Source organism: Puma concolor, chromosome B3 (assembly GCF_028749965.1).
Source record: "Puma concolor isolate L17-30 chromosome B3, mPumCon1.1.hap2, whole genome shotgun sequence".
In the NCBI taxonomy this organism is placed as follows: Eukaryota; Metazoa; Chordata; class Mammalia; order Carnivora; family Felidae; genus Puma; species Puma concolor.
The window spans coordinates 7,941,914-7,958,721 of record NC_141672.1 but is presented as its reverse complement, the minus strand read 5'-3'; positions in this window follow the sequence as shown (position 1 = coordinate 7,958,721).

Here is a 16,808-nt window from a genome sequence, read left to right as displayed (position 1 = left end):
AATGGGGATGAGAATCACGGCTCTGACACTTCCTAAAAGTGACCTTGGCCAAGCGACATGACCTCTCTGAATCTCGGCTCTTCAGTGGGGAGGTTCACAGGCTACTGTGAAAGACGACCCACTTGTTGCATCCACATTGGCCAACACGGGACCTGATAGGGGGCACACACTCACCAAGTGATTGCTCTCTTCCTTTTGTTCTACCATTAGACTCGACTTTACAGAATTGTCAAGAATGATCAAGTGCTGTCAATTTCATGTAACCCAACCTAATAGATTATAAAACTCTTCTGGGTAAACGTGGTGTTTCCTTCAACTCTATCCTTTGCCATCCTGAGTACCGAGTAAACGTTGAGTGTTGGTGCATAACACGCACTCACGGTCTTGGTTTTTCCCAGTGGTGTGGATGGAATGGGGGATCAGAGGGAGGAACGGTTGGGAGGAGAACAGAGGAACGAATCAATTAACTACCCACTTGCCTTTGACCAAGAGTGAAAATGAGTGTTCAATGCCCGCGACAGTGTAACGAGGGGATGATGGGGGATACGAGGCTGGGGGCTGCAGGAGAAAATCTGTGCCCATTTCATGGTGTGGGGAAAAGACTGTTTGGGGGTTGTGCAGCCATGGAGGTTTTAATCTTCGGTCTTCCAAAGACAAGTATCAAGTCCCAGGCAAATCACTGATTTCTCTGAGCTTGTCATCTGTAGAAACAGAAATAGTGCAGCCATCACAGAAGTAACAACACCTGCCAGGGAGCCCACGTCCTACGCTGAGCTCAGCTGTCTCGGTGACCCATCATCTCCTGAGGTTGCTCCAGGCCAGTCCTGAGGTTAGGACTTGAGAGGAGGGAATACTAAATGAATGTAAGGCAACAGAATTCCAGGGTGTCTAGACCCTCCCAGTACAGACCTGAAAACCACACCAGAGGGATTTGCCAGGAAGCTAGCCAGCATTCCCAGAGCAAGCCGTTGCAATTCCCCACACTGGCGCTATAGCAGCCAGAAAGTCAGCTGCAGCCGTGCCCCCTGGGCACCACTTAAATAACACAAGCAAGATGTCAGCATGGGCGGAGTCTGGGAAGATCTGGAGAGACCATCAGGTATACAATGAAGACTATTATGCATGAAAATTAATTCGCGTTATGCCTTTGAATCAAAGAATGAAAGTTCCCAAGCAAACTTCAGGATCAAAAATAGATCCTCTCTAACATAGGCAGAAGGTGGCAGGATTATCATTATCTTCATCTTCAGACAGAACAAAGCACTCAACAAATAGTTTTTGAGCACCTACGCTGTGCCAAATGATCGACCGGGCACACAGGTCAACAAGGTGAAACAGGTAAAGTCATCTCTGTCCTCCCGGAGCTCCATTCCTTGTCTGCACCTGAACAGAAAGAAAGGCAGGGCTGTGGTATTATCTTCACCTGTGGAATGAGGGTAAAAGGGATATAGTGTGGTAGGGCAGGCATGCCAATGTGCAACGAAAAGGTGGACAAAGCATGATGCAAATCAGATGTCTGTTAAATTGTTCAGCAATTAATAGCATTCATTAGGCTTTTACTGTGAGCTCATCATTTTTCTAGAAATCACAGGCAACAGGAACAAAACATGAAATCTTTCCCTTCCTCTCCGGAGTGTAGAGTCTAGCTCAGAAGACCGGATCAACTCATGCACAAAGACCACACAGAAGACAGTATTGTGTTTATTTGTTTTAATTTTTGACAGACCCCCGCTCTTTGGACACCCACCAGGGAAAGAGTTTGAGGGAATCTCATGCCGTAAGTTAAACGATGAATGGCCAGGATTGGAAGTTTGCTATCATGAAAAGGAGGAGGGGACACAGCGTCAGCCACCAACAGGGCTTTTGGTATCATTCCACCTGAGCTCCAACTGCAACCTGAGTTCGTGGCAGCCAAGACAAGGGGACAATATGCCTGCCTGTCAACCTGTGCTTGTATTTTTGTGTTGTTTTTAAGCAAAAAGGGCACATCCCAAATCCTGGGGGAGAGTTCGTTAGCATCATGGACAAAGTCCAAAACTCTAGCTTTTAGGATAAACGCATACCAAATTCCACAGGACTATTTCCCGTAATGACTCTCACTAAAACACAAAGATGTAGCAAATCACAACTCCACAGAGGTGATTTGGCAAAGCACTGGACAAAGTGGTCCAAATCGATAGATTTCCATGGATCTAACTTAATGAAAGACCTTAGGTCAACCTAGCAACTTACATGGGTGGGTAAGGAACATGTGCTTCAATTAACCCAACAGCTATTTACTGAGCACTGAGTCACCCAAATATCTGGGACATGGCCCTTGGTATTCAGTAGGTGCTCACCAATGCCCTTTACAGTAAATTCGTGTAAAAAGTGAGTGATTTAGAGGCAAACCCCCAAAGAGTTTTACCCACCTTTGGAGGCTTCTGGGTGGCAGTTAGCATCCCGGCTCCCCCCTCCTCAGGACAGCCCTCCACATTTCTACCTAGACCATAGAACCCAGTTACATGATCAGCTGGGAGCAAGGATTTCTCAGACCAACAAAAGTGATACAAGAAATGGAAGGTTCTCAGCAAGGAGCCTAGTGATGGAAGTGCGTTAAACCCTAGAAGTTACTGTGCAGCTTCTGGTTCTTGAAGTGGGGAAAAGAAGAGAGATCAGGCTGTTCCCTTCCTGTGCCATCCTGAGGGCATCTTAATAAATGTAGCCCCTCTGTGAGAGGTACCCCTTCCTCTGCTCTCCCCACCTGCAATATCCCTGGCAATTTTGACCTCAGTGAGCCAGAAAAGGTGACAGGCAGACAATTCCCCAAAGCTGGCTAGACCCCACATGCTCCTGTGTAAGCACTATCCCCATCCTGTCAAGAAACCAAGGGACCAGGCACTTGGAGGCACTTCTTTTCTTTGGGGCATCCAAGCCTTCTAGGGAGGCTCTACAGTCACATGCACTTTGCTCTCACTCTCTCTGACACAAGCGCTTTGCCAGGCTGAGTAAACCCCTCACTTTCTCCTTCGCACTCCAGGGTCCCTGCTTTACCACACCCAGGGAGCTGGCTCACCCCATGGCTGACTACCTCTGCCCACCCTTGGTGGTCTTCTGCCTCCACCTTCCTCACAGATATCCCACCTTGTTTTATCATTAAAAACTGACCCATGAACAGCATCCAAATCAGTCCAGGCTCAAGACCCTGTGTAATCTGCCCCACAACTGTCATTTGTTCTGAGGTGCTATTATCATTTTTTTTAATGTTTCTTTGTTTTTGAGAGAGGGAGACAGAGCACGAGCTGGGGAGGGGCAGAGAGAGTGAGGGAGACACAGAATCCGAAACAGGCTCCAGGCTCTGAGCTGTCAGCACAGAGCCCAATGCGGGGCTTGAACTCACAACACGTGAGATCGTGACCTGAGCCAAAGTCGGACACTTCACCAACTGAGCCACCCAGGTGCCCCTATTATGAATTTTTAATTATTATATCACTTCACCTCCCCAGACAGGCCTTTCCAGACCACTCATCTAGAAAAATCATTCCACCTCCATTGCTCATTTTATTTTTCTCTACAACAGCCGTCTCTACTTGAAATCAGACTATCTGCCTGTCGATTGTCTTCTCTGCTAGGATGCAAGTTCTTGAGGGTTGAAGACTTTGCTTCATCCCCACAGTGTCTCCAGAGGCTCCATGAGTGTCCAGGGACACGACTGAACACATGAACACCTCCTTACACATGCTATGGTGTATTTCGTCTCTTTACTTCCATCAGGTGTTGGGGCCGTCTCCCCGATTTTGCTCAGGTCATCACCTTCCACAAGAAAAATCTACCACATAATCCACACCATTTCTTTTTAAGCTTTCTGTTGGATGTCGGCCACTGCTGCCTTCAGAAAAGCTCTCCTAACCTCAGGTGTTCCTTCTCTGGGTTTCTGTGTCCCCCTGTGTTGATCTCTGTCAGTGCATTTCCTCCACGCGGCTATCGCTATCCACGTACATCTCTGTTTCCCTTATGGGACATTCCCTCCCCCAAGGACCTGTCCCTGTCGTCCTTGTATTGGGCACCGCGCCCACTATGTTGGCGTAGCAAACTCTCCATAGATTACGTAGCCGATACCTTTCAACCCAGCCCCTGATAACACATTAGACACCCTTTGTTCACATAGACATCATCACCTCCTGAAGCCCAGAGAGAAGAAATCCTTGCTTGTCGTCACGGTGCTCAGTGATGGAGGCTCATGCGCTGAACCCTGAACATACACCTCCCCGTCAAATATTCTTTCTGGACGCATGTGACCATTTGGTTGATCCCTTTTTGTTCGGCATTGAAATCCTATCATCCCACCTGGACAGTAAGCTCCCTGAAGACAGAGATGGTGTTCGACCTTGCTGGTATGCATGTAGGAAAAGAGCGGCGTGTCATGCAACTTAAATACTTAATAAATATGTGTTGGCTGAATTATTAATTTAATTAACTTCCAGAGAGTTTTCTGCTTGAATGCGTGAACATAAAGATACACATGGGAACCTATTTAGTCATTCTCTTGCCACTTGAATTGTAAATGCATTACATGTATATTCCTACCAGCTCTACTGGCCTCTTCTTAGAAGGTGAAAGCATACAGATCCATTCCTCTATCAGTTAAATCAATTAAATGATATTAATGACTGGTCTTTATAATAAAAACGGTCTTTTAATTTTCTTTCCCCCTGTGAAACAAAATGGCTTTTCCCCTCTGTTTGACAAATAAGAAAGGCAGACCCCTAAAGTGCTGCTCAGAAAGCATGGTCAACTGGGGAAGTGGAGGGGAATGGGTCACCCACTTTGGCCTCAAAAAGTGGAATGGGTTGTCATCATGTTTTTTTTCAATGTTTGTTTGTTTGTTTTGAGAAGGGAGGAACAGAGGAAGAGGGAGAGAGAGAAGCCCGAGCAAGCTCCACACTCAGCATGGAGCCCGGCGCAGGGCTCCGTCCCACGAACTGTGAGATCATGAGCTGAGCCAGAATCGAGAGTCAGACGCTCAACCAACTGAGGCACCCAGGCGCCCCTGGGTTACCATCTTTTTACAGCTGAAACAAGATTCAGGATGATCTTGATCAGAGGTCAGGAAGTTGTTCTCATAATGAGGCAGATGTTTAAGTATTTTAGGCTTTGTAGGACACACAGTCTTCATTGCAACCACTCAGTCCTTGTTGTTGGAGAATGTAAGCAGCCATAGACAACACAAGTGACCATGCCTGTGTTCCAATAAAACTTTATTTGTGGACACCGAAATTTTTCAGATTTCATACACTGGTCACTGTGTGTCCTGACACATTATTCTTCCTTTGATTTTTTTGAAACAGTTTTGTATAAAACGTTATTAGCCAGGTGATGGGCTGCATTTGACCTTTAAGCTATAGTTGACTGACCTCTGATCCAAGAATACCTCTGTCTCGCCCTTAAAACGCTGAGGAGATGGAGAAAGAAATCATACAGTGAAACCATGGCAGTTCTCCATCAACAACCACATCTTCTGATTCCACGTCTAGGTTTCTGACCAGTGCATGGGACCTCTGTCGGTTCTATACCTTCCCGCTGCACACGGATGCCCATCTAAAATAGAAAATACATTTTTCTGGATTCACCAATGACAAAAATACCATTGCACGTCACAGCAGATTGTCAGATTGTTCTTTGAGACAATCAAGATTCCCAAAGGGCTCTGGGCATACATCTTTCACATCTTGTCAAGAAACCGCATGAGAAAACCTGCACTACACTGAATCAAGACCCTTTATGGGAGAGGACTGTGAAACTCAGGCCATAGCCCCAAGGATGGGATGGTTAGAGATCTCTGAAACATGTAGGTCTTTTAATGTGATGGAGCAAACTTGGAGCTTCAGGAGCATGAAGATATGAGGCTTCGATAGCATTGCAACTTGCTTCCCTAAGTAGGGTAACCTTGAAACGCATGCCCAAGAAGGTGGGGAGTAGGGTACATCAGGTGAAGTATTTTCTAAATGTGCACAGTATACCCGAGTGACAAAAAACTCATTTAAGTGTTGGGTTTTTCTGTTTTGTTTTGCTTTGTTTACTTTTTTAAAAAGTTTATTTATTTCGAGAGGGAGAATGCAAGCAGAGAGAGAGGGAGACAGAGAATCCCAAGCAGGCTCCACACTGCTGGCACAGAGCCCCATGTGGAGCTGGATCCCATGAACTGTGAGATCATAACCTGAGCTGAAGAGTCAGGCACTTAACCAACTGAGCCACACAGGTGCCCCAGCAGGTGACATCTTAATGCAATACTTAAGACATCAAAACTAATGCCAAAAAGCCACAGTGAACAAAATATCAAAGTTTTAAGTGAAGTCAGGATCTAATTATACATGCATGAGTCACCTTTCTTACCTCACCCCAATTTACCATGTACATCCTGCTTCTATTCAATAATTTTGACATTTTGTTCATCATGGATTTTTTTTATAATAATTTTGAGCTTTGAAAATATTAGATTGCCCAGGAAACACTGTACAGAATTTAAAGCTGGCAAAAAGAAGCTTCCATAGTCTCTCGTCTTTTACGAAGCTACAAAAAGTATGCTTGCCACGTCAGTACAGAATGCAGTTATGACCCATGAGCACAGATATCTGTTTTGCTGTCATTCCATTAGAATTGTTCGACATCTTGTAGGGAAAACACACTAAACGTGTCTGCCTGAGTTTAACGCCAGGCTATTTATTTCTGAATATTATAAAATGTTTGATTGTCAATGTCTCTTTCATGAAGAGCCGTGCTTATATCTGTCCATTGCCTTGAAATAATTCATGCTGAGGGAAAACCAATACTATACTTAGTGTAGTTGATTACAGACCTTGTCATAAGCTCCAACACCTTGTCTGTTAAGAGGCTGAGTACTCCTCGAAACACCCACTGAGGCTTGAATACAAGAGTTGATGTATATCACTTCCAGCAAAGCTTATTACCTCTTCTGCAAAAATAGAGCTTTTAAAATACCATAAGCCTAATTTTTCCTTAGAATCTTCAAATATACACTCAAAATTGGCACTTATACTCCATCCTCTCCTTGACAATAGAAATCTCATTTGCTTATCAGAATGTTCTATACAAGTGGTTGGTCGTCAGCTGAGAAATTCCTGAAGAATATTCATTCTGATCTTGCTTCTAAAGAGTCATCAAGAATAAATCATTAAGGTTGTGCACATCCAGGCTGCCCTCCCCCCTTTAGCTTGCCATTGGCCAAGTATCTCTACCATTGCTGGACCCTTAGCCTGAACCAAAACAGTGGTCTGAAATAGCAAGGCAATCTTCTTCCCATATCAATTGTTGACAGCCAGAAACCTCTCTTTGATGTCCCTAGATGAAGAAGGAGAAAGAAGGCGTAATTAGGTGGTGTTTCAATGTGTGTGATATTTCCACTTTCTCTAATTCTTTTTGAGCTAAGTTCGAATTGTTGAGTCAAAGAACACTTTGGCAGGAGAAGTGATTATATGTTTCAGAGGTCAGAGGCCTGACCCTTTGCTGTGAAAATGCCTGAAGGTGAAATTGAGCCACGTTCAAAGGGAAATCTAATTGACTGCTCTTGGTCTAATTTCCTTGAGAACTGCTACCCTTGAATTACCAAGCTGCTGCCTTAGGGTATCCAGGGTGGTCCTCAAGGGATGGTCTTAAGAATGCCACAAGATGGTACCACTCTTTTGGCTCAGGATGGCTTCTAGAGGCCCTCTTGCACCCAGCTCACTCACTCATCCAACAACAAATATTTACTTGGCACTTACTGTGTGGCAGATACCGTTCTTCCATGGGAGTTGTGTTCAGATTCTTTATTTAGGGGATGAAAGCTACCTAACATTAAAAGAAGCTGTCTATTCTTTTCACCATGTCAATGCCATCCACAGAATTTGACTTTGCAGGAATAATGGCTGACCGTTTATATAAATCATTATTAGGACCCCACCAACTGACAGAATCCTTCCTTTCTTTTACTCCCATTAGATTACTCCCACCCATACAATTGCTAAAATTTCCCTCCTTTCTTTTCTCCTCTCCCTCTGCTTATGTTTTTGTGTTGAACCTTCTGTCCTGTTTGTTCCTTTTTGAGGGTTGGGCTCTTTCCACAGTGTCACAGAACAGATCTCAAGAGAGCATATGCAAGGTTCACTTGCTCTTCCCTTGGAAAACCCCTAAAAGCAGTCCAAGGAAAGCCACCAAGTGCTAAGACCCATGTTTTTCATTTTATTTCAACATTTTTCTCCCATCGAGTAGATGGTCCAAGACATGGACAAAACAAACTTGGTTAGGCTTAGCCTACTTGACTAATAAAGATGAAGTGTTATAACTACAAGATGGAAAGCCGTGCCGATAGGATCCCGTTCCATGTCTCAGATACGCATGCATGCAAACTTCCCTAAGTGGGGGGAGGAGCTGGCTCACCACACTGGTTGTTACTATTGTTTTGCTTTCAAACGACTCCAAAAATTATTCTCCATAAGGCCTATGGAGCCTCTGGGTAGACACTGGCAAGGTCAATTGCAGTCAACTTACCCCTTGAGATAACTATATGGACTATTTGGCTACCAATGTACGGAATTGTCGCCATTGAACTCTACCTTTTCTTTGCTCCTGATCTCCATACCCAGGCTGTCCTTTCCATGATTGATGAGATTATCTTCCTGAAACACACACCAGGTAAGGGTTACCCTCCTCCCAACTTCAAAAGCCTTCAGCAGCTTTCCATGGCACACTGATGAGGTTCATAGTCATTAGCATAGCAGGCAAACCCTCCACTATGTGTCTGTACATGTGGGGCATGTGGCACAAAGAGACGTGGGCTTTGGGACCACAAGACTGGGACTCAAATCTCAGTTCTGCCATTTACTGACTTTTCCTCTTTGAGACAAGCCTCAGTTTCCTCAGTTTCTTTGAGTGAAACTTCCTTTTTCCTGCATGCTAACTTGAGTCCCCTGATATCTTGTGAATAGAAAGTGGCACTTAAAGCCTCTGTCCTATTTTTAATTATCTACTTTTGACTTACTCCACTAAGTTGTGGGTTCTCAGAGGGTAGGGATTCTATCTTTTGTATCTCCATGTTCTCCCAAGGCACTGATAAAGCAGCATCAATCAGCTCTTATCAGGTCATGCTGGAGTAACAAATAGCCTGAGAGTCTCAGGAGCTACCACAACAAAGGTTGACTTTTGCTCACACGTGTTTAATTGCAGGTCAATACCAACACCCCTTTTGCCGCCAGACTGGAATCCAGACTGAATGCGTGGTCCCTTTCTGACACTTGAACTTCTCAAGACACAGGGAGGAGAGGGACAACAGAACCATACAACCAGTCTCGGACCTCCACTAGGAAGTGGCATAAATCATTCTCATTGTTATTTTATTGGCCGAAGCATTATCGTGTGACGCAACTGGTTATTGATGGTATTGGGCAGCGTGCGTGCTCATGGGATGGGTGGGCATTGCACAGGAAAGGACAGTATATGTTTAAGCACATTGCTGGAGTTGACCACACTTGGACATCGAAGGTGTTCAGGGGATGGTATCTAAATGAGGGGCTGATATCATTTTTAAATAATCCTCTAAAACCTGTAATGTGATCGTGGTCAGGGTATTATTAAAGGCATTGTTCACTCAATTACAAGGTATACGTTTTATGAAGAACTATCAGTGTGGTTTCTCTTAGCAATAATTCCAAAAGTAAATATTCTTCCACTCCACCCTTTCCCATAGGGACACTGTCCCTTGTTCCACTGGCTACTAGGAAGCTCAAGAATAAACGACAGCCCTTGTCCTTCGTGAATTATTCAGAAATTTATGGCAACTTTTTCCAGAACTGACCGCATGCCTCGCATCGTTTTATTTTACTTTCATCCTTATTTACTCAATTGAAATTTTATCATGCTGTAGTTTCCACAAGCTATTTTAAAAATATGGATTGCAAATAGATGAGCTTATCTCAGAAATACCCTTTGAGACAGTTTGAAGATGGTCTGTCCACTAGACTTTATTGTATTCTTGCTTAATGTTTTAGCTCTGCCTTTAAGGAATAAGTGAAAACACATGTGCAAGACAAATCATTCCTTGTCCTTCCAAATATGCCATGAACTGCCTGATCAAAGGGAAATGAGAAAAGCCACTTTTCAGGCAGGGCCCCAGGGGTCCCTGAACCAAACCAGTCTCTCTGGGGCTGGAAAGGACAGATCCCCCCAGTCTGCTCTGTTTCCCCAAAGCACCTGCCGGACCCGGCACCTTTGCCCTCATCATCAAGGAGGGGAAGCATAGATACAATCTTTTCTGCCTGTTAGGACTGTGGGAAATAATATCACAGACAATCCCTGAACCCCCAGGAGGCACCTCCTTCCGGTAACAAGGAAGCAGATAAACTGGAAATACCTGACAGGTGAATCTCTAAGACAAACCCATTTGAATCTGTGGACGCATGGCTGGTCTGCCTTCCATATTAGGATCAGAGCAATTGGATTCCTCATCTTTGGGTCCCAAAGCCATCGTACGATAATGCGAGGCTGACCATTTCATGTACCTTTATGAGCCCCACGTGTGGCTCCTTACTGTGTTTAGGTCTAAAGATGAATTGCTAAGCTTGGTCTATGAGTCTCCATGAGCTGGTTCGTGCCTGCTTCTCATTCTTTTTTTCTGCTATTCCCCACCATGCCCACTGCCAACCGACATCATCAAAGTACTTTTGGTTCCGAAATTTTGAATGCTTTTGTTGAAGCTCATGCATTTTCAGTTCACGTTTCCTTGGCTAGGCATGCCTTTCCTCTTCCTTTAAGAGGATGATGATGATGACGATGATGATGGTGGTGATGAAGATGGTAAGCCCTAGTTAAGTCCTATGCTTTCTTCATGCCCATCCCAACACATCACTGGGGAGCTTTCCCTTTTACTCCTCAGGATGTCTTAGGTGCCCCCTGCCCCTGTGGTGATCTCCAATGACACCGCCACCTTTTACAATATTGTGTTTGTGAGTCTCTTTTCTCAATTAGCTTCTGGTTCCTTGAGGCCAAATGCCCTATCAAGCTTACCCTTTCATCCCCAGCCATTATTAGCTCAGTAGCTGGTATTTATGAGAGGCAGAATAAGTGTTTGCCAAATAATGAGTGGGTAAGTTAATCAGGCCCCCAGCCAGTTCTAATGGTTAAGTGAGTCACAAAGAACAAAACAGCATGGACACAGTCACAGGAACCTGGCGGAGGAAACTACTCTTTGAACTGACAAGTGTTTATCCCACCTCGGGTCCAAGGTGGCGGAGACTTATTTCACTTAGCACGATGCCTTCCAGATCCTTCTGTATTGTTGCACATGGAAGAATTTCCTTCTTTTTAAGGCTGAATGGCATTCCATTGTATGTGTGCACCTTGTTTTCCTTATCCATTTATCTGCCGATGGACATGTAAGTTGCTTCCAATGAGTATAGGACTTCAGCTATCCTTTGGAGATCCTGATTTTAATTTATTTGGCTATATAACCAGAAGTGGGATTGGTGTATCACAGGGAAGTTCTAGTTTTAGGTTATTTTGAGGAAATACTATACTGGTTTCCATAAAAAACAAATATGACATATACGATGAATCTAAAATTGTCAAACTCTTAGAATCAGACAGTGAAATGGTGGTTGCCAGGAGCTGCAGGAGGAAGAAACAGGAAGGCATTGGCCAAAGGGTACTGCGTCTCAGTTATGCAAGATGAATAAGTCCTAGAGATCTATTGTACTGCCTGGGGTTTATAGTTAACAGTACTCCATTGTATGCTTAAAAACCTGCTGGGGGCAGATCTTACGTTGACTGTTCTTATCTTAAATGATAGTCATAATAGTAATAAATAAGAGGGCAGGAGGAAACCTGTGGTGGTGATGGATAGGTTTATGACATAGATTGCGGTCATGGTTTCATAGGGGAACACTTATCTCCAAGCTCATCCATTGTATGCGATAATTATGTACAACTTTTTAGATGTTTGAAAAATGGTGAAGGAGAAAGGCAGGGCATTTCCTTCCACAGAAGGATTGGAGGGGGTGCAATGGGTCTGGCTTCAGCCTTTCCCCTCGCTGAGTTTGGCCTTGAGATGACCACTCACCCGGGAGAACGTTGAGTCTGCCCCCTGGAGTGGCAGGCAGTGGGGACGGCCTGACGGAGTGAGCAGAGACATGTTGGAACAAGAAGCTGCAGGGATGTATTTTGTAAGGAAGGGAGAAGCAGAGAATGTAGGGTTTCACCAACGGCCTCATAGTCATTATGCAGAATACTGGTACTATCACAACAGGATTCGGGGCAGGAGTAACCCTAGGCAGTGAGGACAATGGCAGAAGGAAAAGGAGGCATGAGACATTTTTCCTGATAATAGAGCAAAGAGAGAGAGAAGAAAAGATGAGCTACAGCAGTGCTATCTGATAAAAAACATACTGAGGGACCCACACGTAATTTAAAATTTTCTGATCACTGCCTATTAAAAGAACATATAAAACCTACAAAAAGCGACAAGTGAATTGTCTAATGATGTATTTTTTTTCACCCCGTGTAACCAAACTATTATTTCAATTCTCAAATCATATGGAATTATTAAAGAGAGATTTTCCTTTCTCTTGTCTGTGTGCTCGGTACCCAAACTTTCATACTTACAACACATTTCCGTTCAGACTGGCCGCGTCGCCGATGCCCCGTGGCCTCCTGTGGTTGGCGACCACAGGGCTGGACGGTACAGGATTCGGAGGCACTGTTTTGTGTGGTCCCGTGTCTGGTGTGTAATTGACTTTGAGGAAATTGGGAAAGGGCCAGACACAGACCTTAGAGGGGAGGGGTTTCTGTTCTGGCCGCCCAGGGCCCAGCAAGCAGCTCCACGAGATCTCAGGTGAGCCCCTCCCCAACGGCCCTTGGTGCAGGGCTTGAATCAGCGTCTGCAAAGGTTTAGACCGATCCATGGTCTCCTAAAAGCACAACCCTGCGTTACCTCCCGTAACCCCGACAACCAGCCTAGGTTGGACCCAGGGGTCTTCACGTATAGATGGAGGCCTTCAGGCTCAGGTATGTCATATACGACATCAAGGACCACACTGGTAGCAGGTCCCAGAGGCAAGGGGTGAGGCCAGGTCTGTGACCAAGCTCACTGGTTTGCGAGAGACAGTTAAGGGCCCTTCTCTTGTGACTCTATGGAAAGGTACCGGAAGGCTGAAGTGTTTCTACACAGAACAGATTTCATTGGCTGCATTGCCACAAACGACTCTATTACCAAGTAGATAACTTCTGTTCCGTGCTCCTTCCTGGCTTCTTGATGAAAACCCATACAGGCTGCCTTTCATCCTATTAGATTAGAACAAAAACGCATTTCAAACATGGCTCCTTCCCTCCGCCTCTCTCTTTCACTCAGGCTGATCTGGGCTCTCGGGCATTCACAGAGAAGGCTCCCTGTCATTTTCTCTACATTTTCTGAGTAGAGGAAAGGGGGGAGGGAATATGAAAACCCCAGCAGGTTGCTGCTGCAGCATCAGAAATCTCAACAGGAGCTTGGTTAAATCCTGTCTCTACCGGGAAGCAGGAGCTCACCTCTAATGCATCCAGAAGCGTCCCAGACTTTCAGCAGGTCCTCCATGTCTCTGCTCCCCCTGCCCCCAGGCATCCCATAACCACCTCTCTTGCCATCCTTGGGCTGCCGATGTTGGGAGAGCCATTGCACCAGGGCCCTGTGCCAAAGAGGGACCTAGGAGAACAGCCTAACAGAATGGATGTTCCTCTTACCGTGACCTGGGTTCGAGTCCCAGTTTCCCACCCACTTAGCATGTGACTTGGGAAGCATCTTTTATTCCGTATCATCCCATCTTTCTCACGTAAGAGGCGCATTCGTCGTACTTCTCCCCGGGGGCTGTGGTGGGTACTAACTAGTGGGTACTTCCCACTGCAAGGGAAGTGCCCGGGAGGCACCACAGGTAAAGATGGCCGACAAAAGCTGAGCCACTATGGCCATCGAGGTAAGAGTAATGCAGATGTGATGGGTGTCCCAAGTTAGACCTTAATGCCATGTGCAAAAGCTTGTCATCTTCCCCAGAAGGGCCAGCATACATTAAAAAGAAATGGCTCTTTTACTGAAAACGTTATGAGAAGACTTTTACAGAGATGCCCCTCTTTAAATGCCATGTGCCAAAATGCCATAAACCCCTGCTTTGGACCTTCTGTCCTCCTCCCAGGTCTCCTCCCCTGGTGCCAGCTTCTCTTTGCCGCTCTCTTCCCTTTCATGGCCTCTGAGGGTGCCATGTGTACTCTATCAGCTTGCTCTCCATTCGGGGTGACAGAATGCCAGCCAGGGTCACTCCTCCTGAAAAGCTGCCGGGCACTACTCAGAAGACCACTCAGGGCTCCTCAAACATAGCACACGTCACTGCTTATTATAATGATTAATACATGGTCCTTGACCTCAAGGAGTTGCGAATCTAAAGGGGAAGACAAATATGTAAAGAGATCAGTGCCCAGGAATCGGGAAAGGATTGTGTGAATCATGCAGAAAGCCCACATAAGGCAGGGGCTTCGGAGCCTGAAGATGTCAAAGAGAGCTTGTTGGGGTAGGTTGATGTCCGAGCCACCAAATGATAGATGTGAAGGAAGTTCCCCAACAGAGAAGAAGGAGAATTCTAAACCAAACAAGAAATCCCAGGGCATAGGCTCGTGGAAACGTGTGAAATGTTTGAGAAAACCCAAATCTCTTCATACTGTTTATGAGCAGCGCGTCCTTGCTTAGAGAAAAAGAGCAGAGATGGCGGGGTGAGGGATCAAGCTTCAGGGAAGGCTTGGTGGGGCACCTTGATGAATTGGAGCTTGATCTGGGAGGTAACGGAAAGCTATGGAAGGCTTTCAGGCCGGGCGTTGGCGTCGCGATCTCTAGTTACACGAGCCGGATCCGGCTGCTATGTTCGGGAAGCGACAGTGAGATCAGAGGACGAGACACAAGTCATGAGCTATTTAGGTCATACAGGCAAGAGACTGATGAAATGCCACTGATCTCAGGAGCCCAGCAAGTACGGTAAGTGACCTTGAGCAACAGGAAGTCAATACCTACACTTCACCTGTGAACGAGACCAAGTTCGGCCAAAGAGGCTTCCTTCCCGCTACCACAGCCGTGAGACAGCAAGTGCATTCCCAAACGCTGTGGCAAGATGTCACTCAACAGACAAGGGATTCTGCGATGGCTTCAATGTAGTCACCCATGGGAGACTGCCAAGCGACATCCCGGGCTTCCTTTTAGACAACGAAGTCGTCATTCTCTCCCACGTAACCCTGAGTCTCGGTTAAGGCTCAGCATTTCCAGTGCAGCTTCGCGACAGCGCCTGTCACCCTTCCTCAGGTTGTTATTCCCTTTCTCCTGTTCCCTCTCGTCTCTCCAGCAAGGGGAGGGGAGATGCTTAACCTGACTTCTTTTGTGATTAGCAGCACCGGGTTCAAATTTATTAGTCCCAGGAGCAGAAGGCTAATGAGTTAAATGCCCTGATTTAATTAAGCCACCTAATGGTTTCGGCTTACATAAATTCTCACCTGATCAGGCCAGCATCTCGTCGACGTGCCATCCCTGGCACTCTGCAGGAAGACGGCGAACTCGATTCCTAAAGCCCAAGCAGATCCGGGTCCCCCAAGCACTAAGCTCTGAGATAGAGAGGAGGGAAAAAAAAAAAATCTATCCAGTCTCAATACTGGAGTCTTTGATCGTCGCAGATGTGGCAGTCTGCCAAAGATAATCAATGTCCCGAGAAGCGAACTGCCTTCTGGGGTTGGCGGAGTTATACCTCGATGATCCATTACTCTGCTCTCAGCAAACCTGTCTTATTCCCAGAGAGAAAGTCCAGGGCGGTGAACCGATTCATGGTTTGGGTGTCAGAAACGTGGGATTGAGTCGCTGGCTAGTTACGTGATCTCAACAAGCCACTTAACCTCCTGAGTTCCGGTGCACTTATCTGCAAACCTCACCGCATTGTGGTGGAGGTTAAAGAAGGTAATGGCCATGAACTACATGGCTTCAGTAACTCACTCCTAATGTGTTATTATCTAGCAGAAGATGAGCCTGGGCATCCAAGACAGCTGTTGCAAGACGCACAGGGGAGGCAAAACCCCGTATACCCCAGCAGCGGCGGCATTTCAGCCACTGGGCTAGAGCATTGTAAGCAGCGGGGCTAATCTCTCCAATGAGCTAAAAGGTGGGTTTGGTTCATTTCCCAATTTAAAGGGAGGACAATGGAGGCCAGAGGGTTGCAGAGGCCTTTCCCACCACGTAACCAACTGGTCTCCAAATGAAGAATTCCAACCCTGGTCCACGGATACCTTTTTGACAATACACAGGATTCTTCCCTTTTTGATTTTCTCACTCCCAAGCCCAGAAGGGGGGGAAGAAACACAAAAAACAAATAGAAAAGATATTATGGGTAGGCCAGCATGTGGGAATGTTGATGGTCACAAGGCATGCCAGAAAGTGGAAAAGGCAAAAAAAAAAAAAAAAAAAAAAAAAAATTATGAAAAACAGATTTAAAAAGGAGGCAGGTGGTCCTGTTCAGTAAACAGGCTAAACGCAGGTCCCAAGAGATTTTACCGTGTTCCTCAGGCTATTCCTGAATCACGAGTAAAAGTGGAATGGTGTTCAGGACACTCACTTTCTTTTTTTTTTTTTTTTTTTAACGTTAATTTATTATTTTTGGGACAGAGAGAGACAGAGCATGAACGGGGGAGGGGCAGAGAGAGAGGGAGACACAGAATCGGAAACAGGCTCCAGGCTCCGAGCCGTCAGCCCAGAGCCAGACGCGGGGCTCGAACTCACGGACCGCGAG